Source organism: Onychostoma macrolepis, chromosome 03 (genome assembly GCF_012432095.1).
Source record: "Onychostoma macrolepis isolate SWU-2019 chromosome 03, ASM1243209v1, whole genome shotgun sequence".
Lineage (NCBI taxonomy): Eukaryota > Metazoa > Chordata > Actinopteri > Cypriniformes > Cyprinidae > Onychostoma > Onychostoma macrolepis.
Window position 1 is genome coordinate 11,453,960 of NC_081157.1, and position 26,369 is coordinate 11,480,328.

Genomic DNA, 26,369 nt, shown 5'->3' on the forward strand with positions numbered 1-26,369 from the left:
TCTGTATTATTTGTGTTAAGTGGGAAGCGTCAATCTCTTGTAAAAGTGACAGGAAAGTGTTTGAATTAGTTGATTTTCAGGCATTTCTCACATAAATGTCATCTCATCTTCATTTAAGGCACAATTATACACCAACACATTATAAAATTGTTTAGGATATTTAGGATACTTTTCAAATATTCAGAGCGTAGTTTGGAAAAACATTTGTGAAACGGTATACTGATGACTTCTGCAAAAGCTATTTACATTTGGAATTGGACAGACTACCACAAATAGATGTGCTGTGAAATGAGATGTGCTCTAGAGAGCTCTTCACACCATATTTCCTAGAATATAGCTGAGATGAAGGTGTTCTAGAAGGAGGAGTGTTCCAAAGTCTTTCCAGAATGTTTCAGATCTAATCCACAGTCACTGGAAACACTTGATTTGTTATTTCTGCTAAAGACCAACTTTTCCGTTGCACTTACAGTGCACTTACTTTTGCCACAGCTCTGACAATGTCTAATGGGACATTCAATGATTTATAATTTTATTTTGTGGCAGTAGCTTAAGCACATTGTGATTTGCCTATGCTTTTGACTTCCATGAAGAAGAGATGACATTTTGTGACCAATTAATGCAGGAAACCACCTAATCACATACTTGTATCACCACTCTACTGATTTGTATGTTTCAGACTCAGCAGAATCTAAAAAAGAGACCGAAAGCCTACAAGACATGAAACAAACACTTGCTGTAGATGATGGTGTACTCCATCAGTGGGTCACAGATGTACAAGAATGGGCCCACACTAGTATGTAAAATCTATTTGTTATTCAGTTTACATTTGCAAAATATTATAACTGCAGTCTTCTACTTGACTGAGCAAGCAATCTGCTATTATTTTTCAGCCACAAACAAAGGACGAAATAAAATAAGGAGAAAAATAAATGAGGAGAGAAAGAAGCTGGCTTCAGCAATTGAGCAGCACAATGCTCTTGTTGACGCCTCCCTTAAGATAGTGTCCATTGAAGAGGTCCTTCAAAATGACTATGTTTTCCCCTGGCAGCTAACAGAGCAAGGTCACTGATGCATAACGATTAACATTATTTATTTACATTAAAATGCTTAGTCAATGTGTCTTTATCTCATTTACACGATTTACCTGTATTATGTAGATGATGTCAACCTCTTGACAAAGAAGAAGGTTTTTGACAAGGTGATGGTCATTCAACGACTAGAGGAAGAACAGACTATCCTTGTTCAAGAGGCAAAGCAGCACTGGCTTTATCTAAGAAGTCAGGAACACAAACTGAACCGTTTGCTTGATAACATCATTTCAGGAGGTAAGAACCTAAAGATGTTTTTTATATATAAAAATATAACCATGTGTTCATTATTTCCTCATCCCACATGATATATTAACTTAATTGTTATTTATTTGTTTGTGTGATGATGATGGGATTCAAGGACTTCAGTGTGTGTTGCAGAAAAAATTACATCAGCTAAAAGCTCACCAGGACACTGTAAAAACAAGTTATCAGACAATAGACACTATAACTGAACATATTACTGGTGACGAATGTGAATATTCCAGCTGGCCAGAACACTTGGAAGCCCTGTACTCAAGCAGTACTGATCTGAGCTCTGATGAAGATGATATGCTTTTGCTATAGTTATTAAATATATTGCATGATGTCTCTCTCGCTCTATTACTCCCATTGGGTTTTATAGATGTATGTCCTACAGTGGCTTGCTGGGATTGGGGGTAGTAAGGGTAGTGTTTTGAGGAATGTTTCTATTTTGTGTTAAATAGAATACCATTTAAAAACAACAATAATGTCAAACAGTGTTAAATAAAAAGTGACCATATTTACTTGTTTGTGCATTCATTAAAAAACTGCTTCACTTATATGAATTTACAATAAGTAGTGTTATACTTTTAGAATTTCAGCCATTACAGAAAACACAAATATGGTTACCATAGATGCAAACTACTCACCTTTAGGTGACCACTAACTTTTTTTTAGATCAAAATACAGGTGCTGGTCATATAATTAGAATATCATCAAAAAGTTGATTTATTTCACTAATTCCATTCAAAAAGTGAAACTTGTACATTATATTAATTAATTACACACAGACTGATATATTTCAAATGTTTATTTCTTTTAATTTTGATGATTATAACTGACAACTAAGGAAAATCTCAAATTCAGTATCTCAGAAAATTTGAATATTACTTAAGACCAATACAAAGAAAGGATTTTTAGAAATCTTGGCCAACTGAAAAGTATGAACATGAAAAGTATGAGCATGTACAGCACTCAATACTTAGTTGGGGCTCCTTTTGCCTGAATTACTGCAGCAATGCGGCGTGGCATGGAGTAGATCAGTCTGTGGCACTGCTCAGGTGTTATGAGAGCCCAGGTTGCTCTGATAGTGGCCTTCAGCTCATCTGCATTGTTGGGTCTGGCATATCGCATCTTCCTCTTCACAATACCCTATTTAACCCTCTGGGGTCCGAGGTCATTTTGGGGCCCTTGAGATGTTTTGACATGCCCTGATATTTGTGCTTATTTCAGCTACTTAAAACATACTATTGACCAACATGTAATTTTTTTTGTATTCAGCATAAACTGTGCTACAATAATATGTGACCAAGATGGATGTACATGTTTGCATTTTTTAGAAAAAAAATATTATGCGTGGTTTGTAAGTTTTGGGGAAAAAAATGTAGCTGAAATAAGGCCATAAAACCCACACTAAATAGTCCTGACCAAGACTTTTGAGTAATCAGTCTTGTAGGCTAGAATATTTACTTCACAATTATGTGAAAATCATTCTGCTTACTCATTCACAGAAAACAATATATTGATTTAAAATTTTCAAGACATGTTTTGTCATCGAGGGTCTATATGCGAGGGAGTGGCAATGGCCATGAATATTAAGTGATTTTCACCTGAGACACAAAGGGCCCTCCCCTAATGGCCCCTAATGGCCCATCAGTGTGACTGTGACTTTGAGGCAGGTAAGACAGAATGTGAGGAGATTGAAAAAAAAGGGTTTTTTAAATTATTTGTATTTTATTTACAACACAGTATAATCAAAACATACATAATGAAGGTCAAAGACACATTATTGTGCACACTGATCTAACCACAGAGATGTGAACAGACTTTGAGTCATTCCTGCAACACATTCTGTTCAACAAGTGAAACAAGTAAATCATACCTGATATTTACGTGTTTTATTTAAGTGTTTCTACTTCTTTCCATGGATTCAAGAAGAAAAAAAACATAATCAGTAGAGAAGGAGCTTGTTTTGACATAGAATATCAGTGTAGTTGAACATCTGATGTTGGTGCAGCACTCTCAGAGGAAAACAGTTTGAAGAGACATCAGGATTCATCTGGTGCTGGTATCTGATTCAATAAAATACAAACAAAAAAACATTTGTGAGCATGTTGATATCAGGAACATCTGTATATATATTATAAATATCATATACATCACTATCATAAAAGAGAGAAAGAAATCTTATATCTGAGAAACTAATTATTATTGTTTAGCACGTTATTAAAATCTATTTCTGAACAGAGTAGGTTATTAATAATAAACATGTACTAAACATACTTAGACTCGTAGCATTCATCATGTTACAGTGTACACTCATATTACTTTTATTGTTTTATATAGAGCATGAAAACATCATCGCGCAGTAATACATTTAAATACAATGAATTGCCTATCATATTCAAAATGTTTTACACGATTTCAAACATTGTAGTCAGGAATTATAGTTTGGGAAAAACCCAACTATGATTTTGTAGTCATATAGTCTAGTATGTATGATTTTATAGTAGTCTATGATATGATTCTATAGCCACAGACTCAAGCAAGCTTTGTACAATAAAAGGATGTACTTTGTACTATAAAAAATGATATTTTATATCTGAGAAACTAATTATTATTGTTTAGCACGCTATTAAAATCTATTTGTGAACAGAGTATTAATAATAAACATGGTCTAAACATTCTTAGATGCGTAGCATTCATCATGTTGTCGTTTGGGGGAAAACCCAGCTAACTGTTAGTAAATCCATTCAAGTTTATGTCACAATAAAACGATAACTAATGTAAAAAAGAAACATTACTTACTCATCTCCTCTGCTGGATGAAATCGTGTTCTTCTTTCGAGGGAAATCCTGCTTTTCCTCAGCGCGTCTTCATCCAGAAACGAACAGTAGCCGCGATGAGGATCTCCTCACTCTTTGTTTGTGTTGGGCGTTTGCACGCGCGCACGCACCACGTGGTTATTTACATATGAACAGCGCGAGCGCGGGGTCACATTAGCGATAATGAGTCAGACGGGACAGATTGAACATCGTGTTGGTTTCATACGGATTACTTCATCACAGAATGTTTGTTTTCGATAAGACTAGCTTCATTTCAAAGTAGACACTTCAAGCTTTCTATAGATATATTTCTCATGTCTCTGTGTTGAGTATTTGCTGAGTTACAGTTCATTTTAGTGACGCGTTTCTAAAAACAGTTCGCGGAGACGGAGAAGACAGAGAGCGCACCCTGTTTGTTTTCTTTATTCTACAGAAGCACAAAGTTTAGTTGTTATTATGAGTGTATACAAATTAAAGTAGACCCCTTACAGATTCGAATGGTGTATTGCTTTTATCTGTACGATCAAAAATGGCAGAGTAATTCAAGCTCATTTCGGCCTTATCAGGAAAATCTGCCTCAAAACGCGTATACGCGTTTGTCGACCCCAGAGGGTTAAACAATAGCCAATTAAGAACAGGGATACCATGGTCCTTGAAGCACTGACTCCAGCTGCAGTCCACTCTTTGTGAATCTCCCCCACATTTTTGAATGGCTTTTGTTTCACAATCCTCTCCAGGGTGCGGTTATCCCTATTGCTTGTACACTTTTTTCTACCACATCTTTTCCTTCTCTTCGCCTCTCTATTAATGTGCTTGGACACAGAGGTCTGTGAACAGCCAGCCTCTTTTGCAATGACCTTTTGTGTCTTGCCCTCCTTGTGCAACGTGTCAATGGTCATCTTTTGGACAACTGTCAAGTCAGCAGTCTTCCCCATGATTGTGTAGCCTACAGAACTAGACTGAGAGACCATTTAAAGGCCTTTGCAGGTGTTTTGAGTTAATTAGCTGATTAGAGTGTGGCACCAGGTGTCTTCAATATTGAACGTTTTCACAATATTCTAATTTTCTGAGATACTGAATTTGGGATTTTCCTTAGTTGTCAGTTATAATCATCAAAATTAAAAGAAATAAACATTTGAAATATATCAGTATGTGTGTAATGAATGAATATAATATACAAGTTTCACTTTTTGAATGGAATTAGTGAAATAAATCAACTTTTTGATGATATTCTAATTATATGACCAGCACCTGTAGGTCACCTATGAGATTTGCTTAGATCCAATGAGAAAGGGTTTTTAGGAGGGGCTTACAAGGGTACTTGTGGTCTTACAAGGTTAAATAAAGAACTGGAGCCGGTTGCAGACTGGCCATAACTTTTTATATTCAGTTATGGTAGACTGGTCTTCTTTGTATTTGAAAAGTAAGACTGATAACCACTTGGGCAACTGCTAGTAAGTTTTGTATAGTATTTTCTTTACTCTTTAACAATTTTATTAATATTGTAATTAAGTTCTGAGATGTGGGAAGAGAGAGATTTTTTTTTTGTGTGTGTGAGAAAAACTACAGTTTTGGACATATAAGGTAATAAAAAAATATATTTTTTAAATACCTTAAACTAACTACAAGTGAGCATGTAAAACAAATATCTTTAAAAAACAATAATTCCATGTGGAACATGCCCCCAGTTCTCACCTTTTTTCCCCTTTACCTGTTTGCATCTCTGGGATAGAGATACACATGTGTACACACGACACACACACACACACACACATACATATACATACATACACACACATATATATATATATATATGTATATATGTGTGTGTGTGTGTATGTATAGAATGTTACCAGATCTTTGTACACAGTACCTGCTTTTTTAAAAGGCATCTTGGAGACATGTGTGTGCTACAGGTATCTGGGTTTATCCAGACTCAAGGACAAGTACTTAATCTGTTGGCACAGACATGTTCATTGACACAAACACTTGGACTAAGGTTAGGGAAAGTTACAGTCTTTTGCCGGTGAAACATTGTATAATGTTGTTTGTATGAACTGTTTAGAGATTTTGAGATTTGTATCAAAGAAATTTGAGAAATGCACCCTCTTGAATGCCCTAATGGTTGATATATGATACATTCCCTTTGTGGTGGCCCATCCAGTGGACAAAAATGTAAGAATTACATGAAAATTGTGAAGAATTACATGTGTATATACTAAAATGCTAATCTAAGGAAATGTCCCCTAGCCCCAACCACACACTACCTTAAATTTTTTCTCTTTTTTTTTTCAAATTAAAAATCTGAATCCTCCAGTGCTGAACTCGTCTGCTACTTGTAAAAAATGACATTAAGATTCATGACTTTAAAAATGATAATGATATTTGAAGATTAAAGATTATACAGAAATACTTGAACTGGAATGTCTGCAAAAGTAACTTACCTAATTTAAAGTATATCTTTGATATAGTCACATAACAGTTTAACAGTCGCTTGCCCATTACAACTTTTGCGACAAAACAATAGAAACATAAATTTCACATAACATGTCTGCATTCTGTATGTGAAATACTGGTGTTTTTTTAATATATATATATAATATAATATTATATATATATATATATATATATATATATATATATATATATATATATATAAATAAATAATCACCACAAAATATATTTATCTTTAACTATTTACAAAAAGTAATAATAATAATAATAATTTACTGATTGTAGCATTACAAAACTGCCATGTTATAATTTTTTATTCAGAATTTATGAGATACCTTTATAAAAACAAATAAGTGTACCACAGGCATTGATAATAGTAATTGAATGTAACATTATAAATAGAAATTCACGTGTTAAATAATCACATTTCTTATTGTGTGTTAGTTGTTAAATTAATAATAGTTAATAGTAAATTAATTCTTAAAATGCCGTTTAATGGTACATTGCTCAATGAACACTGCTCAGTGTACATATGGCCCCAAAATATAGGCCTAGATGATGACTGGCAATTAATCTAAATGTTTCTCATTTTGCAAACCACAATTTTGCCTGATGTGTGTACAGATCTTTTGAAACAGTATACAAGTCCTTTGATCCTGTAATGTTGTACCAGTTTTTGTTCCTTTATTACTGAACACTTCTCATTACATTACTTAAGGTGATACATAGCAATATAAATAACTAAAATGTAAGTTGTCTTTTTTGTTTGGTTCGGTCAACTTTTTCACAGACCCCTTGGAGCCCTCTTGCAGACCCCAGTTTGAAAACCTCTGCCATAGAGGGTTAACTTAACCAGTGACGAATACAGCCGGAGAACATTCTTTTTCAAAGCTGTCATTGATTAAAAAAAAAAATAGAATAAAAAAAACAGACTGATATTGACAATGCCACAAGAAAGACTTAATCGTCTGACAGGATGTCAATCAAAAGTGACACACTAAGAGAGTTGAACTTTTCTGACGTCATAAGGGAATTTTTCTCCTGAAAAAGCTGAAGAAAACCTTTGTAAAGTACTCCCAGTGATCTGACTAACTTATAGCATTAAAAGAAACATGTTTAGACGGTAACATTTTTGTATATTGTATTTAATAAAATAAAAGGGTGATTTGTTTGCAAGATGGAGCCGATATAGACAGTAGTTCTAAATAGCCTGGACTACGTAGGACTATGTGCATAGTTCATGCTGTGAATGTTGTGTTTATTTTACATGATGACTTCTTGGTTAGGATATCTTGTTAATGGCATATTTTCCAGCAAAATAAAAGGCTGACAACTTGTGGTTTTGATATTATTAAGATTGTGTGTATGTAGGCTGTACTTCTGGTGGATGAAAGGCCCCTCAAGACGTAAAGCGTTGAAAACCTCAGTTGCTTGTGGGGCTGCAGCTGTCAGCAACAATGCTAATTTCCTTGCATCTGGCTTACTTTCCAATCCAACAGCTCGCATATACAACACAAATTGCTGCTTAAATGTTCTCCAGTTACTGTTGACATTCCCAGTTGATCTCAGTCCATCAGGTGGCTTCAAACTGCTGTCCATCTTAGTTTTCCTTTTAAAAACAACTCAGAAGCACCACTCCTAGTACCATGGTGTGTTTCTCTTTTGTCATCATTCAAATAAAGAGCCAGTATCTAATAAATTACTGTCATTCTCCAATAACATGCTTGTTGGCACATATCACAGCACACCTCTTCATCTACACCGTGCCCTGTTATACTTTATATAACATACTACCCTCTAGTGGTACACAGAGCATGGAACTGGTACATAGAACACTTACAATTACCTACTGAATATTACAGTAGTCTACCTGACTTTTCAAACATTTGACATATTAAATAACTAAATATCATTCAGTGTCTATTTCAATGTGCAGCAGCTTTTTCCACATAGGTCTAATGCTGTTTTCACACAATTAAATGTTCTCTCATTTAACCCGTTACATTTCTTAATTATGGTAATGAAATTGACATTTGACTTCTACTCAGCCAACAGAAAGAAGACACAGGCTATCAGGGGGAGAACCTGCACCAGCACCACTGACGAATGCAGAGGAGATGACCCTGATTCTGAACACTGAGGGAATTCCAGGAGGGAGTTCACCAGAGCCATTCACACCCCAGGGTACAAGTGCCTTCATAAAATTTAAGAGGCCTACCAATATGTGTTATTTTTTTTTATATTTGCATTTATTTAATTTTGGATTGGGTTTTCATTGTTCCCAACAGATTCTGATAGTAATATCTGCCTTGTGGAGTCACCTGTTGCAATAGAACAGCAGACAGTAGTAAGTAGCTTACTCAATACTGTCTACTTGTTTCTCTTTCTTCTCTCATTACTGCTACTTAGACTCATCTGTTCGCTATTGTGATCAGCGTTCACGCTGATCTTCTCCGCATCTGTTTTCTCTTTATCTTGATTTCCTCTGCTACTTTACTCTACTGTTCTCTCAGATTCTTTGCCAGATTGTTGTTGGTTTTCTAACGCATGTTCCTTTGGTCTTCAAACTATGATGACAAGATCTAACAAGATCTTTGAGCAGCTGATCGACGTCTCCTTAGTGCAAACATTGCAAACGCTGAGGAAAACCGTACTACCCAGCAAACAATGACCTAGCTGTCCACCAGCGGTTTTTGGGCAGCACAAATGCAGCGGCTTAATATGGTCAGACCACCGTCGGCACACCATCGGTGAGCCGTCCAATCTAAAAATGTCGGTCAGCCAGCGTTTTTTGGGTGGCACGCCACCAGCGGTTTGCCGTGGCTGGGCCTCCGTCGGTGCACCAGTGGCAAGCAGATCTGTCCTGTGTTTCTACTGAGCTTGACATCTTTGTTTTATAAATTATTATTTTTTTACATTTATGTATTACATTACATTTTTACAGTTAAAAGGAATCTGAAGCACTGAATAAAAATAGTGACAAACATTGACTGTTTCATATTAACAAAAGTATAGTATAAAAACTGCAAGCACATTTTTAAATGAAATAAATAGAAAATCTAATAAAAAAAATATATATATATATAAAATTGAATAAAAATAAAAGTGCTACTTTGTCCCACTATCACATGCGGGTTGCAGTTTACACCTATGTATGAATGGGTCATATAACTACAAAACGATTAAAATTCAAAATTAAATAATTTTTTTTGTTGTTGTTTATGTTCTATATAATGTTTATTTAAACGGTGCGTGACTGTGACATGTTTTGATGGACGCGCGCTCTGAGTCTCATTCAAACGCTGCAGCGAGGGAGTTACCATGGAAACGGGGCGGCAACTCTCCAACTGACAGCTGCAATACTGCGTCTCTCGCTGCTGTTTTCACCGTTTTCAGGTGAGTTTAGTCCTTAAAATCACACAAATATTACATACAACTGTTCCTGACACCTTTCTTTCTTGTAATTGATACGCTTCTGTTGAATATTTACTTCATAAAGACGGTTTAATGTCTTCGAAAAAGTCCGTTAGCATCTCAGCTGTTTTCAGACGATGTATGCTAACTCTGTATATTGAGCTCTGATTGATCAAAGTTTTGACTTTTCATCACATATTTATGTGTAGTTGGGAGATTTTAATAGCTTTGTAAAGGTTTTGTCAATAGGTTATTGGAATTAGACGAATTTATTTGGCCTAAAATATGTGCTGTAACTTTACTGTTAATCGGTGACGTCACTTAAAGGAGCACGTATTAACTGAATCTAGTTAAAACGTGATTTGATATTTAATGGCAAACAATTATTGATAAAAATTGTTCTGTGGTTTCTGGAGTAACACTTCTACAAAGGAAGAGAAGCTCCAAGATATCTAAATTTCTGAAGGAAGCTGCTGACAGAGATGTGGGAAACATAGGTAAGCTGCATAAGAAAGCTCATTAAATCACTTCATATATGCAAATATGTAGTGAAAAAATGCATATCACCATGCATCTTTTACAATTCTTTATTACAGTTATTTTAAGAAGGTTTTGACATCCAAACATGAGTGAGTGATGTTAAAATGTATTTTATTTTTGTGATCAAAGATGAATTTTCAGCATCATTACTCTTCAGTTTTACATGATGATTATTCAGAAATCATTCTAATATGCTGATTTGCTGCTCAGGAAATATTCCTGATTCGTATTTTGTTTTGTGTGTATTATTCAGGATTCCTTAATGAACTAAAATGTTTATCAGCACATCTTTTTTTATATTGTTAATAATCAGAAATGTTTCTTGAGCAGCAAATCAGATTTATTTTTGAAGGATCATGTGACACTGAAGACTGGAGTAATGATGTTAAATTCAGCTTTGATCTCAGCAATACATTACAATTTTAACATATTCAAATAATTTAAAAAAACAAAAATATTTGGTTACACTTTATTTTGATAGTCCACTTTAGACATTCTACTAACTATAAGTAACTTTGTAACTACGTGTCAACTAATTCTCATTAATTCACAACTACATGTCTACTAACTCTCAGTAGGGTAGGTTTAGGGTTAGTAGAATAAGTTGACATACTTGTAAAGTTTCTCATAGTCATTATGTTGTATGTTGTGGACCCATCAAAATAAAGTGTCAGAAGTTATTAAGCAGAGAGTCTACTAATACTCTAATGACTGCTAGTTGACGTGTAGTTGCAAAGTTTCTTACTGTTAGTAGAATGTCTAAAGTGGACTATCAAAATAAAGTTTTACCAAATATTTAAGTTGAACTCTTTTTATTGCTTGTTCTTAGTTGAGAAGACATATTAAGTCTGCACAAATATATTTAAAAAATATTAAATGAATGGTTATTTTCAAATCCAGTCAACATTCAGAATGCTAAATGTTGACTAAACTAATAAAACAAATCCAGCCAACACTGAGATCATTCTGCACGTGCACGAGCCTGAGTGACTTCGCAGGAGAAACAGCGCCGGCATCTTGTCAAGTTCACGAGTCAGGTGAGTTGCACTAAATAAATGTAATTTTTTAGACTAAATTTAACGAGAAAATCATGCAACATATCCAATTTTTTTGAGTGGACATTTAGAAAGTGTTTCATGAGTTGTTAAAAAGTGGATATAAGACAGTGTATGTCAAGTTCAGGCATCAAGTAAGTCAAGTGGCACTGAATAAATATTTGTACTTAACGTTATACTGCATTTATAAAAACGTATATTATAAAGGTGTAAATGTTTTATTTAAAATGTATATATTTATACACAAGCGTACAACATAAATAAAAACATTGAATAAGCGTTGTATGATACGTTATGTCTGAGGGAAATTTAAGTTAAGGGAACGTGCTCTTACCATGTTTAATCCATAAAACACAATGTCAAAAGCTGTTACTATAATGAATTCTTGTCTCGTGAATGGCGCTTCGTAAGAGAAGTTCATCGTTCCGAACGAAAATGAACAACTGAATCGTTTCACGAGGCCGTTCAAAGTGTCTCAGTCAGTTCTAGGTTAGTGAATCACTAGATCGTGCACACGAGTTCCTGCACAGGGAAAGACCGTGGCTCAGTAAACACTGGGACAACTGATCAATCAATTTGTAAAATGTCACTATTGGTATTTATCAACAACAGGCAGGACTGTTATATTATGCTATTTAAGGTAACTTAGCCCTACTATATGAAATCTACATGTTCTATTACAAATCCAGTCAGCATCAGTGCTCCCTGTTGTGCAATGGATGGATTTATGCCAAAAAAAAAAAGGGGAAAAAAATGGTTTCAACTTCTGTTTCGTCACAAATTGACTTAATTAACTGATATAGATACATTGTAAATGATTTAAAAGGCATCATTTAATTTTTTTAACTTAAAATGTACTTTTCTTTCTCCATCAGGGTGTGGCCAAAGGTTTCATTGGTGCTTTGTCATCACTGCAAGATTTCAGATGCAACCCAGTCAGTTCTTCCAAGGCACCAAACACCAGACCGCTCCACTGCAACTACATACTGTGTGTACCTTCAAGACTAGGAGTTTATTGTTTTCATTCCAGGTAATGTGTGTAAATGTTTAGAGTGTTTACTACAATTAAAATGTGCTTTATTGTTCTCAGTGGCATCTACGCTAATATTAGTCTGTTTCATTCTTATTCCGAGGTCACCATAGCCACCAGATCCAGTCCGTATCCAGATCAGATGGTGGATCAGCACCTAGAGACGACCTCTACAGCCCTGAATGTCAGCGGAGACCATGTCAGCTAGATGAGCTCCAGAGACAGATCCCCAGTGAAGACCTCGTTGGCCATCGGGACAAGACCACGAGAACCAGACAAGTCCTCTGCTCAATCTGACCTGTGCAGGAATTAAACCATGCCATGCTGGTTTCTTCTGGCCAGAGGAGAACTGCCCCTCGACTGAGCCTGGTTTCTCCCAAGGTTTTCTACTCAGTTTCTGTCACCGATGGAGTTTTGAGTCCTTGTCGCTGTCACCTTTGGCTTGCTTATTTGGGGACGCTTGGCTGATTGCATAGACACTATTGGAAGAGAGCTGAACTGAATGATGATTTCATTGAATCATCAATGAACTGACTTTAACTGGAAAAATGACTTGTTAATGTCCTCTTGCATTATTAACAAACTATTTTCCTGTTTGACTGTAAAGCTGCTTTGACACGATCAGTATTGTATAAAGTGCATTATAAATAAAGGTGACTTGACTTGATTTTATATACTGTAACACCTGGTTCATTTATTTATTTATTTATTGTGACTTCTGCCTCATTTTAAAGATGTAATTGTGAACAGTAGTAATATTTGTAAATGTTTGTTTGCTAACATTTTGTTTAGCTTGTTTAGGTTTTTCTTAGTTCATTAAAGTTTAAACTGAATTTTGCAGTTGTATTACAGATGTAATGTTTGTCAGCTGGAGCTTTAAAGGGATAGTTCACCCAAAAATGAAAATTTGCTGTTAATTTACTGACCCTTAGGCCATCCGAGATGTAGGTGACTTTTTTTCTTTAAGCCTGTATGTTTAGTCTGTATGACAAATGTTATAAATGGAGATTGTTATTAAATAATGGCTATTATGTGTTGTAAATTGTGTTTTTAGTGATTGATATAATAATTTTGTTAAACTATAAAAATATATGTTTTAGTTCCCCTGCAATTTCTTATGATGCCCAAATAATAAATCTTAGTTGAGGTAACATATAAAATACATGGAGTAAAGTGTTAAATTTTAATTGACATAACTTGCTGTAGTCTTCTAAATGTTTGACCAATTAAAACATTTTATTTGAATGGACTATAAAACTACTTTTTAGAGTGAGACTGTGTCTGTTCCCTGAATACTGAGGACAAATTATATGCTTACTAAGGGATACAGAATAAATCAGATTGCGATTTAACCAAATTATAGCAAAGTAAGCTAAATAATGTCACAAAACTTGAGGATCAGACACACACTCTCTCTCTGTTTAAATCTATATTAAAAATATATCTTTTAGCCAAGCATTCACATAACAACTCATAACCTCGTACTCTAGTAATAAATGTGCATGATCATCTTTTGCCTGAAATAATATGAACAGCATCTACGCTAATATTAGTCTGTTTCATTCTTATTCCGAGGTCACCATAGCCACCAGATCCAGTCCGTATCCAGATCAGATGGTGGATCAGCACCTAGAGACGACCTCTACAGCCCTGAATGTCAGCGGAGACCATGTCAGCTAGATGAGCTCCAGAGACAGATCCCCAGTGAAGACCTCGTTGGCCATCGGGACAAGACCACGAGAACCAGACAAGTCCTCTGCTCAATCTGACCTGTGCAGGAATTAAACCATGCCATGCTGGTTTCTTCTGGCCAGAGGAGAACTGCCCCTCGACTGAGCCTGGTTTCTCCCAAGGTTTTCTACTCAGTTTCTGTCACCGATGGAGTTTTGAGTCCTTGTCGCTGTCACCTTTGGCTTGCTTATTTGGGGACGCTTGGCTGATTGCATAGACACTATTGGAAGAGAGCTGAACTGAATGATGATTTCATTGAATCATCAATGAACTGACTTTAACTGGAAAAATGACTTGTTAATGTCCTCTTGCATTATTAACAAACTATTTTCCTGTTTGACTGTAAAGCTGCTTTGACACGATCAGTATTGTATAAAGTGCATTATAAATAAAGGTGACTTGACTTGATTTTATATACTGTAACACCTGGTTCATTTATTTATTTATTTATTGTGACTTCTGCCTCATTTTAAAGATGTAATTGTGAACAGTAGTAATATTTGTAAATGTTTGTTTGCTAACATTTTGTTTAGCTTGTTTAGGTTTTTCTTAGTTCATTAAAGTTTAAACTGAATTTTGCAGTTGTATTACAGATGTAATGTTTGTCAGCTGGAGCTTTAAAGGGATAGTTCACCCAAAAATGAAAATTTGCTGTTAATTTACTGACCCTTAGGCCATCCGAGATGTAGGTGACTTTTTTTCTTTAAGCCTGTATGTTTAGTCTGTATGACAAATGTTATAAATGGAGATTGTTATTAAATAATGGCTATTATGTGTTGTAAATTGTGTTTTTAGTGATTGATATAATAATTTTGTTAAACTATAAAAATATATGTTTTAGTTCCCCTGCAATTTCTTATGATGCCCAAATAATAAATCTTAGTTGAGGTAACATATAAAATACATGGAGTAAAGTGTTAAATTTTAATTGACATAACTTGCTGTAGTCTTCTAAATGTTTGACCAATTAAAACATTTTATTTGAATGGACTATAAAACTACTTTTTAGAGTGAGACTGTGTCTGTTCCCTGAATACTGAGGACAAATTATATGCTTACTAAGGGATACAGAATAAATCAGATTGCGATTTAACCAAATTATAGCAAAGTAAGCTAAATAATGTCACAAAACTTGAGGATCAGACACACTCTCTCTCTGTTTAAATCTATATTAAAAATATATCTTTTAGCCAAGCATTCACATAACAACTCATAACCTCGTACTCTAGTAATAAATGTGCATGATCATCTTTTGCCTGAAATAATATGAACAGCATCTATGCTAATTCTTCTCCTTTTGTTTCTATCTCTCAGGTTTCCCATCCCAGTGTTACTACAGCTTGGATCCAGCCTCACTTGAGGTTACTTCAGATGATGCCAACACTCATGAAGACCCCAGATGATGGCAACTATAGATGAATATACCAACCTGACAAATGTTATGTATTGTAATCAATGCCTTAAAGCATACGTTGAGTGATTTTCAGCCCACTTTGTATTGTTACTATGATGGTAATATATGTGAACGAACAATGTTTAATCTTTCTCTGAGTTTCATGAGATATACCCATTAATTTGTCATCCAAATAATATTTTGCATTATCCAAATAATGTTTATTTACATGTTACAGACTTTGTGACAGTATAAAGTGGATTTAAATTCCCCGAACCAATCCTTTAATGGTAGTCCCTTTAACTGAACATGACTTTGAACACATAACTTGTATTATCTTAGATTTATTGACATATAGACATTAATTTGTTGCCAGAAGATGCTCCCCATTGAGTCACAGTCACCTCAGGCTGTTGATAGGATTTTTTTTTTTTTTTTGAAACCTTGAAATTTTCTAAAGCTGTTTTGATTGTGAAAAGCATTGTACCCTTACAACAGTTAACCATGTTTTTACTATGGTAAAACTAGTAATCATAACTGTAGTAATCAGGGTTTTTTAGTTTTTCTCAAACTAAGGTTTTGATATCATGGTTCTACAATAGTAATATTTTAGTAATGCTGGAGTAAAACTGTGGTAACCATAGTTTTTGAAACCATGGTGAAGTTTGTAGTTACTATAGGTTTACTACTATGCTGTAGTAAGACCATGGTTATGGTAGTTACTGTGAATTTACTACAACAATCATAGTTAAACCATGCTTAATTTTGTGGTTGACTTTTGTACGGGTACACATATGTGAACTGAATGCTTCTATTTGAAAGTCACATTGGATAAAACCATCTGATAAATATACTTTAAATGCATTTGTATGTTTAATCTGTTCACTGAAAATAAATTTTCAATTGCCATTGTACATTGTTTTTGATCCATTATTGTGAGCAAGGACATTTTGGTTAGCGTAATCGAACTGATTATGAACCATGGACCGACCGTGGACCGCCAGCAAACAGTAATTATAAACCAGCGGACCGCTGTCGGAAAAGAGGGCCGCCGACTTTGCCACCAGTGGGCCGCCAGTGGCCCGCTGGTCTTATGTTAGCTGGGTAGGTACTGATGCTATGAGGTGTTAGTGCACCTGTCCCTCTTATCTTCTTTTTATTAATATTACTGCAGAACTTATAATTACATACAAGCTCAAGGAAAGATGGTTGTATCTTTAACAATGAAATATTATAATGACAAAAAACTTAAATCAACCCAAAATTTATTGGTTATACTACAATCACAAAATAAAAGGGCAGCCGTTGCTCATTTTCACCACAAAATGAGCAAATTTCATAAACATCAAAATATTTACAGATAGATGAATTAAACCTGTCGCTCGTATCTTTTAAGTTGTTGTACTTGTTATAACGTCGTAAGTCACATGATAACGTCAACATGACGGATGACGTCCAGATCGCATTCATACTTAAAATGATCAGGCTATAGAGTACGTACTCTTTTAGCGCTCGTTAAGTAAGTACTTATTGAAATTAAGTATCTACTCATTGAGTATGCGGTTTCGGACACAGCCAGAGTCAACCTACTCAAGAGGAAGCAGTCACGTGGCTTTCAGGCGAACGAAGCTTCAGACGTCATATATCATGTGCTTTTGGCCAAACGAATCAAGCTACGATACAGTGCTTCAGTGTGAAATGTGTTGTTTTTAAGCTTTGAAGCTTACGTGTTGAACATAACATCACTAGTTTCTGTTGTTCTTTGTCAGTTGTTGATTTAGCCTGTTGCTGGATGGTCTCTGGTTTCTTGGTCTTTAGTGTTCCCAGTCCTTTGTTTTATTTTGTTTATTCATGTATTTGCATTTGGATCCTTGCCTCTCTTGTCATCTTTATCTACCGTACCTAACAATGGTTTTGTTTGTCACTTAATCTCTAGGATTAATTTTTTTAAAGATCTACTTTACCAAACAAATCTTATGTTAAATATTTGCTTGCTGGTGTATGTAAATGGTTTGATGTCCAGAAAGTCTGGTAGTGATTCACAGGAACGTGAAGATCCACTTCAGATTTCAGTCTTCTGCTTGATGAATCTGATTTATTAATGTGCCTCTGGTTTCATCCAACATGGTCATTACACAGATCCATGTTTTATGTTTCCATTATCATTCAGATGATGATCTGTTAGTGACAAAAGTAAATTAAATCAAAACTACAAATCTGAATGTGATTCAACAAAACTTGGTTCTGATACTTAAATCTCATTTCCACAGTGTTTTTAATGATTGAGCAAATGGCAAATGGACAAGAAGATAAGAAACAATCATTTTAGTTAAACCTTTGTTCTGTTTTGTCTGAACTGCCTAATATAAAAGTAATTAATGTAGCTTTGAAATTAAAGGGGTCATATAATGCCATTTTTGTACAAGCTAATATGATTCTTTAGGGTCTAAATTGAAAGTTTGTAATATACTTTAATTAAAAATTCTCATTAGTATTGTAAGAAAACACTCATTTTACCTGCTCAAAACAGCTCTGTTTTCAGCACACGGTTTTAGTGCGTGTGTTTTAAATGCTAATGAGCTTTGCTCGCCCGCCCTCTGTTCTGTGGGGCGTTTTTGACACAACACACGTGGAGTGTTGCCTTGACAACAGTTGAGGGTATATTTTGAAGAATGGCAGCGGGAGTCTCTGAGGATACTGTGCAACCGTAACGTTTTGTTCATTATAAACGTGGGATTATTAATTATATTGAGAACGTCGTAAATAGAAAACATGCATGTACCCTGAATGTAAACATTAGCCACATACATCGTGAAGCGTGCTAGCGATTTGCAAAGATTAATATAAAGATTAATATAAAGGTTAATTAAACGTTACACTCACTTCTTCTGGAGGTTCAGCAGGAACACAAATAGTTGGTACCGATTCTTTTTTCAGGAGCAGCTTCTTAGCAAAACCAGCTTTATACTGACCTTCATTTATAAAGCAGTCTGGTGAAAAATGATTCGCGCAAACATGAAAACATTGACGTTGCTCGTGGGGAATATTCCCTTCAAAAGCAAAACTCAGCCACTGTGTCTTCAGCGGTTCGGACTTAGGAACATCAAAATGACTGCTGTGTTCATTATTGCACCCGAGAACAGAACACCACAATCGCTTAGACGCCATTCTGCTCATAGACAGCTCCAGCGTATATCAACAATGACGCGCGGACTATGATTGACAGCTCGCTCACGAGCAAGGGCGGGTCTGTGTTGAAACACTGCTGTCAATCAACCATCGTGGGAGGGGCGTCCGACCGTGTGACGTCACACGGTCGAACGGCTTGATTTGAGACAGGGTAAAACAAATAAGGAGATTAAAAAAAAAACACTGGATGGATTTTTATCATTTTATGATGGTTGTGTACAGGCACTGCTAACACACATTTCAGTACAATCAACTTGTAAAAGTGCATGTACCATTATATGACCCCTTTAAGCTGTGAGGCAGTTTAATGTCCTTTTACACTTTGTATAATATAGCACACACAGCCATATCACCCTGCAGCCCAAGACTGGTTGCCCACTGAATCTAAAAAAAATTAAAATGCGGCCTCTGATTTGTGCCGACTCAGTAGTTTGCCCAGACTTGTTGAGATCAGAACAGAAAATTGATCCATATGGAAGGTGTTCAAGGTAAGAAACGTGCAGGCTGCCAGCTTTCCATCAATTTTTTGCATAAATTGCTCTAATGTTTAACAGTTCATGTTAAGTTTTGGTGTCCGTTTTAGTAGCCTAGGCTAAATAGTTTACCAATTTACATAATGTTCTTGAAAACTATTATACCGAGCAGCAGTCTGTCGGTTGTGCACGAAAAAATAATAATAAAGAGTTTCAGTGTTGTACAACATTATATTTTAATGCCATGATATTGGTGTATTGGTCTAAACTCTCATGGAGCAGCAGCATTTACTGTGAGCCGCTCTTAGACATAGACACACACACACACACACACACTCAATCACAAACTTACTCTCTCACCCACATTTACACACAAGTTTGACTGATTTTGTTAGAACTTTTCAAAAGTTTTGGAATACCTGATCTGTAGTATTCTCTTTTGGAGTATAAGTAAATGTTCTTATCAGTGGTGTAGTCTAGTTTTTTGTAGTGAGTATACTGTGATTTTCCCCTCCCAGCCTCATACTCACCCGTCACAGAGCAACACCCAATTTTTTGGCAATTTTCAATGCACATTTAGGGGTGCAAGTTGGAACTATTATTAACAATAAAGGAAAACTGAGGCTTATGGGTAGCAGCATTAACAATGAACATTTGTACAGTTCTATCACCAACACTCATTCAACACAGAATATTATAAACTATTATGCACTGAATTATGAGGACACAAAAAGTGCCTGGTAATCTACAAAACTTTCCAGATATGTTTGTACTCAGGCATCTGAGGTGTGCATTGCCTCCTTGCTTGCGGAGCAGAGTGAAGGCTTCTCAACCATGTTGTAATGTACTTCCTTGGCTCAAAAAGTTTCACAGGTGGCCCATTGATGCTGATCATCATTAAATTACTTACATTGGACAACAACAGTGTAGATATTTTGTCCGTGTATACATTGTTCATGAGACTGAAGCCCCTTTCACACTCGGCAGTGCTGCAGGGGATGATCTGCATGCATCTTATGAGTGGTTTTAGGCTTTCAGGCTCACTGTCTGGGTGCTCAATGAAATCTCTCATTCCATTAACTGCTTGCTCTTCACAAAGATTGAACCACCTACACGGTTGTTTTACTTGTGCCTCACCATGCCGTATGCCAGGTGTTGATGGCCAGTTGCCTGTGTCCAGAAAGCTGAGATCATGAAGCATTTCACCTTCAAATGAGAGACGCTTCTCCGAGTTGTTGATTAGACTTTGTAGGAACTGCTTTGCATTGATTGGTGTGAGCTTCGCATTTGACTCCAGGGGAACTAATGCAAAGTGTCCCAAAGCCTGTGCTGTCAGTGCGCCTTTTCATATTTCTGTCCTGGGGTGTATTTGAATGACGCCAGCACTCTGATGGTGCGCTTTAGAAGATGGTCTGCTCTCAAGAGTGTGATTGAATGGGCCTGGAGTTCCTGAGACAGGTTTAAAAGTTCAGACAATGCATCGTACATGAGTATGGAAGGATTTTCTGGACTATTTTCAAAAGCAATTTCAAATTGTATTTTCAATTGCGTTTTCCACACGTGGGCGCATAAATTGTGACATAATCCAAATGTAATTGCAAATCTTGCATTACCGTTTGCACTTTCGCTTTTGCGAACGCACAGTCACTGCCACATTTCAAATGAAAAGGCAAAGTCTATTTGCAATTGTATTTCCCATGTCTTATGAGTTATGAGCCTGTCACATTTAAATAGCAATATTAATTACCACATTTGGTTTTTCACTTTCTCTGCTTCATGCATGTAACCTGCCAAAACTCAAATTCCTTTTGCATTTGAATTTCCGATGTCTACACGGAAAGCTGTCAATCATTGTGAGGGGGCGGGACTATACTAGGGGGAGTGTGAATTGAAGTGGCCGATTGGTCTGCACATCGCCACTTCAAGTCAAACATACGCCTCGCAAGACAGACGTGGTTAATTTATGAAAGAAAGTGTGAAAATTGTGTGTCACAATACGATGTTGTTACGTATCCTTGCGCATTTTAAAGTGGGTATATACGGAAATCCTTGACCTATACCTACGTATCACATAGACTACACCACTGGTTCTTACTACACTATTAATGTGTATGTGTTCTCTATACTTCTATGGCTCAGTTCCTAATTGGTCTTCCCCATGTTAATTGTTAATTAGTAGCATATATAAGAGTGTTGTGTGTTAACTGGGATAGGCACTCTGTGGGATGGTTTCTCAGGAGTGGCTCTGATTCAACATGTAAAATTGTTAACATTTGGTTCCTCTTTGCATTTCTTATATTATGTAGTCAAAGTTTGGTTGTCATATTCATTTCTTTGATTTTCCTTATTATTCCTAGACCTATGTTTATTATCATTACTAACTGTTGTTGTATTAGTTTAATTCAATAAAACAATTTGCATTGAGATCTTTTGTTGTTTGATCCCTCTTTTATGTTGTGGCTTTAAAACGAGCCGGTCGTAACATAAAATTGGGCGCTCGTCCCACATTGCTACATGTACAGTATGAGTCAAGTCAAGTCATCATTATTTATATAGCACTTTTAACAATACAGATTGTGTCAAAGCACTTAACAGTATCAAATTGAAGGATAGAGTGTCAGTAATGTATAATGATAAGATTAAACACTTTTAAATCAATTTTCAGTAAAAGGCATTTCATTATTGAATTCAGAGATGTCATTGTCTAGCTCAGTTTAGTTTAAATAGTATCTGTGCAACCAAATCGACGATAATCGCTAGAAATGAAGTGTCCCCAACTGAGCAAGCCAGAGGCGACAGCAGCAAGGAACCAAAACTCCCTCTGAGACAGAATGGAGAAAAAAAAACCTTGGGAGAAACCAGGCTCAGTCGGGGGGCCAGTTCTCCTCTGACCAGACGAAACCCGCAGTTCAATTCCAACCGCAGCCATGTCAGATTGTGTAAAGGGCTTATCTGATTCCCATGGTCTTGTCCCGATGGAGCATTTTAATTTATAATTTAATGTATTTGTTATATTTGTGTTTTATTCATTATTATAAGTTATTCATTTGCTATAATTGTAATGTATAGTTTAATGCATTTATTGTTTCTCGGTCTATTTTTATAATATATATTTGTTTGTTTATTATAATTTAAATTTATGTCTCTGAGGATCATCTAGGTGTCCTGGTCTCCGCTGACGATCAGGGCTGCAGACATCATCTCTTGGTGCTGATCCACCATCTGATCGGATACGGACGGAGAAACAGAATAGGAAAGAAACAGACAAATATTAGCGTAGATGCCATTCTTCTTACGATGTAACGAGTACATCGTGTGTTATGGGGAGTGTTCCCGGTTCCGGTTGATCTAATTAATGCAGCCTAACAATCCATTAACGGATTTGAATAATAGAAGCGTATTAATGTGTTATGTGTACGCCAGGATAAAGAGATGGGTCGTTAATCTAGATTTAAACTGACAGAGTGTGTCTGCCTCCCGAACAGTGTTAGGTAGATTGTTCCAGAGTTTGGGTGCTAAATAGGAATAGGATCTGCCGCCCGCAGTCGATTTTGATATTCTAGGTATTTATCAAACGGCCAGAGTTTTGAGAACGCAGCGGACGTGGAGGACTATAATGCGATAAGAGCTCGTTCAAGTACTGAGGAGCTAAACCATTCAGGGCTTTATAATTAACAAGATTTTAAAATCTATCCGATGTTTGATAGGGAGCCAGTGCAGTGTTGACAGAACCGGGCTAATATGGTCATACTTCCTGGTTCTAGTAAGGACCATGAAGGAGTGAATGCATAGTGTTTCTGTGTGTTCACCTGTGTAAGTGAGGAGAATTCAGGTAGTTAGAGTGTCCTCAGCTGGGTTTATAATCCCTCCATCGAGGCACTGTTTGTTAGTTTATTTTATTTTTCATTTCTTATTTTTGAAGGTTATTCTGGACGAAGGTTTCAAATCTCTGTCAGGGGTATGCTTCGAGCTTTTGGTTTGAAATGCCAATTGTCTTCGAGTTCAACGTTTAAACGCCGCTCCGAGTCCGGTACACCTTTGATTAGGTAGGTTTTTTTGTAGTTAGGAACTGGAGTAATTTTTCATTTTTCATAAGGTGACACTTATCTGTGTCTTATCTCATTCCGTATCTTAATTATATTAAGCCTTAAAGTTCTGCATAATTAAGGGCGTGGCTACTTGAGTGACAGGTGGACTGCCACTCGGCTCCAGAGTGTGAGACTCGCTAGAATGTGAAACTTAGAAAAATAGCTTTAAAGATTTTTATTTGTCCAGCAAAATTAATTATAGGTAGGACAGTGGAAATCTGGCAATTAGATGTTTTAATGAAAATGATTTCAAACTTGATTTTTACTGCTATTTTGAAGTTATCGTACTCTGCCTTTGCACTGTCTGCAAAAAGTGAGATGTCAGGCAAAAGACACTAACTTCCGCATCATATACAATATTTGGGTGCTGATCACCATTTACAGAATCATTATAGTAACATCTGTATAAAATCTAGTGATCGGCTAGACTATAACATATAGTAGTGATTCCATTTTTTTTTTCTGACAGTAACAACCAGACAAAATGTTAAACGTGAGTGGATACCGTTTTACAACCAATTTATTTGCAATGTTCGCTAACATTTAAAAGATTCAAGACATTAGCCTATATTGTTTTTACATCAAACTGAATGAAAATAGCTTAACTATAAGAACGAGTTACTGTGGATTAATGTGAACGCCAGCAGGAATAATGCTGAGAATGATTGTGAATTAAACATCTCCGATGACGTTCATTGCAATGGATTTTATCGAGTTACAAGAAAAGGTAGGAAAAGGATTTAATTGCAAACAGTTACTGATTTTATGTGGGGTAGATACGCTGTCACGGCATTCGAGTCCTCACACGTGCAGAAGTGTGTAGCCCTGACAGCTGGCTCTGAGTGAATAATCTGCATTATAAAAAGAGAGGGGAGAACAAACTTTAAAGATTATATATTGTTGCCAAGTTATCTAGTCATTTCTTGTTTACAGTGTTTTGTTAGATGGAGCAGTTTGTTAGATCGCGATCTATATAATTTGTTTGTGTACTTTCATACATCTGTCGGCACTTCATCAGACAAGTCACATTGTAATTTATACGTGGCAGACTTTAATGGACAGTAAAACAAAGGCAGAATACCGTATAACTCCAGGCTGGCACAGTAATACTGACGAACTGCTGACAATTCTCAAAAGTCATGCAACAACTCAAGGTTAAACAAAATATATCAAGTGCTTACCACCCTCAGAGTCAAGGAGGGGAGTTGGAAAGGTTCCATCAGAGTCTTAAGTCACTTTTGAGACCGTATTGTGTTGAACTTGATTGTGACTGGGAGGATGGACTTCCTTGGATGCTGTTAGCTATTCATGAGGTTGTGCAAGAGAGCACCGGTTTTAGTTCTAATGAGTTAGTATTCGGACACACTGTCAGAGGCCCTATTACTGTTTTGGCAGATGAATGGAAAACATCTGATCCACCCAAGAATGTCTTGGGGTGCTTTCAGACCTGTAGATCATTTGCTTTGTTCTGAAAAAGGGATTACCGTATTGTCCCGAATATAAGACGACCCTGATTATAAGACGACCCCCCTTTTTCCAGATGTACCTTTTGGAAAAAGGCTTTTTGAAAAACAAATCTTGTTGTTTTTCTTGTTTGTTTGTTTGTTTGTTTTTCTCTCTGTAAAACACATTTTTTTCTTAAATTATTTTCAAATAGCATATTTTTCCTATTTAAATTTTTGTTTTGAAAGTATGGTAAATACTGGTAAAATGTACCAACAATGACATTGAAAAATATACACTTTTTGATATACCATAAAAATAACAGGTAGCCCATTTTAATTATATAACATTTAGGCTATCCATCTCATAGTAGCCTACCAAAATTTTATTATCAGTAGAAGTGAAATCTTATTGTAGTCTTCAAATGTGGGTATAGTCTTATGTTTTAAAATCACTTACAGAGGAAGTTTGGTCCCATCAGGCTAACATTACAGTCACGACTTTACAACACACATTACATTACATTACATATTTCATGGCTCACTCGTTATATGCGTTTTTGGCGCCACCTATTGTTGTGGGTGTATTACTGACATGTCAAAGTCTAGACCCCGAATATAAGACGACCGCGTTTTTTCAGATGTATTTCCAAGAAAAAAACATCGTCTTATATTCGGGACAATACGGTAATTTGTTACATTGTTGAATTTTCTTCTTGGTTCTGTTTGCTTTCACAAGGGCGACATTGCAAAGCATACCAAACTGTGTTTATGCAAGTCACATGTGAGTAAATCTGTCCTCTAATTGGTCAATGTTCACCTGTTTACATTCCTCTGCGTCATTCATCAAGATGGATAGACAAGTTCACTCGGCGAGCTCAGTAAATTCGTCAGTAAATTTGACCTGCTGAAGGGTTATTGGCAAGTGCCTTTAACCTCCCATGCTAAAGAACTATCTGCTTTTATTACACCTGATAATTTTCTCCAGTACACAGCCATGCCTTTCAGAGTTCGAAATGCTCCCGCTATGTTTCAACGTTTAGTAAATTGAGTGTTGTCTGGGTTTGCAGGATGTGAAGCTTATCTGGACGATGTTGTTCTATATAGTTCTTCTTGGTCTGAACACCTCGCACAAATTAGAGAACTTTTTGAGCGTTTGGCTAAAGCAAACTTAACTATAAATCTTGCCAAGTGCGAATTTGGCAAGGCTACAGTGACATATTTAGGTAAGGTGGTTGGCGGAGGGTGTGTAAAACCTATCAATGCCAAAGTTGAAGCTGTCTGAAGCTGCTGGTGCTGTTCTTTTGCAAGAAGATGCTAAGGGAATCGAACATCCTGTCAGTTATTTTTCAAAAAAATTCAATCGTCATCAGCAAGCGTATTCTACGGTGGAAAAAGAGGCTT

The 26,369-nt window shown here is 36.1% G+C and overlaps 1 long non-coding RNA gene across 3 annotated transcripts; it reads left to right on the forward strand.

Annotated features, from left to right (window-relative positions):
- The first annotated feature begins 1,162 nt into the window (after positions 1-1,162).
- On the forward strand, positions 1,163-13,668 carry LOC131536716 (uncharacterized). Of its 3 annotated transcripts, none has more exons than XR_009270051.1 (5): positions 1,163-1,325; positions 8,659-8,794; positions 8,899-10,521; positions 11,514-11,601; positions 12,495-13,668. It is a non-coding gene; the product is annotated as an uncharacterized LOC131536716 (long non-coding RNA). The 3 variants fall into 3 exon arrangements; XR_009270052.1 differs by lacking the exon at positions 1,163-1,325 and having other exon boundaries at positions 7,947-8,794; positions 8,899-8,957; positions 9,191-10,521; XR_009270050.1 differs by lacking the exon at positions 1,163-1,325 and having other exon boundaries at positions 7,947-8,794.
- The last annotated feature ends 12,701 nt before the right edge of the window (positions 13,669-26,369 follow it).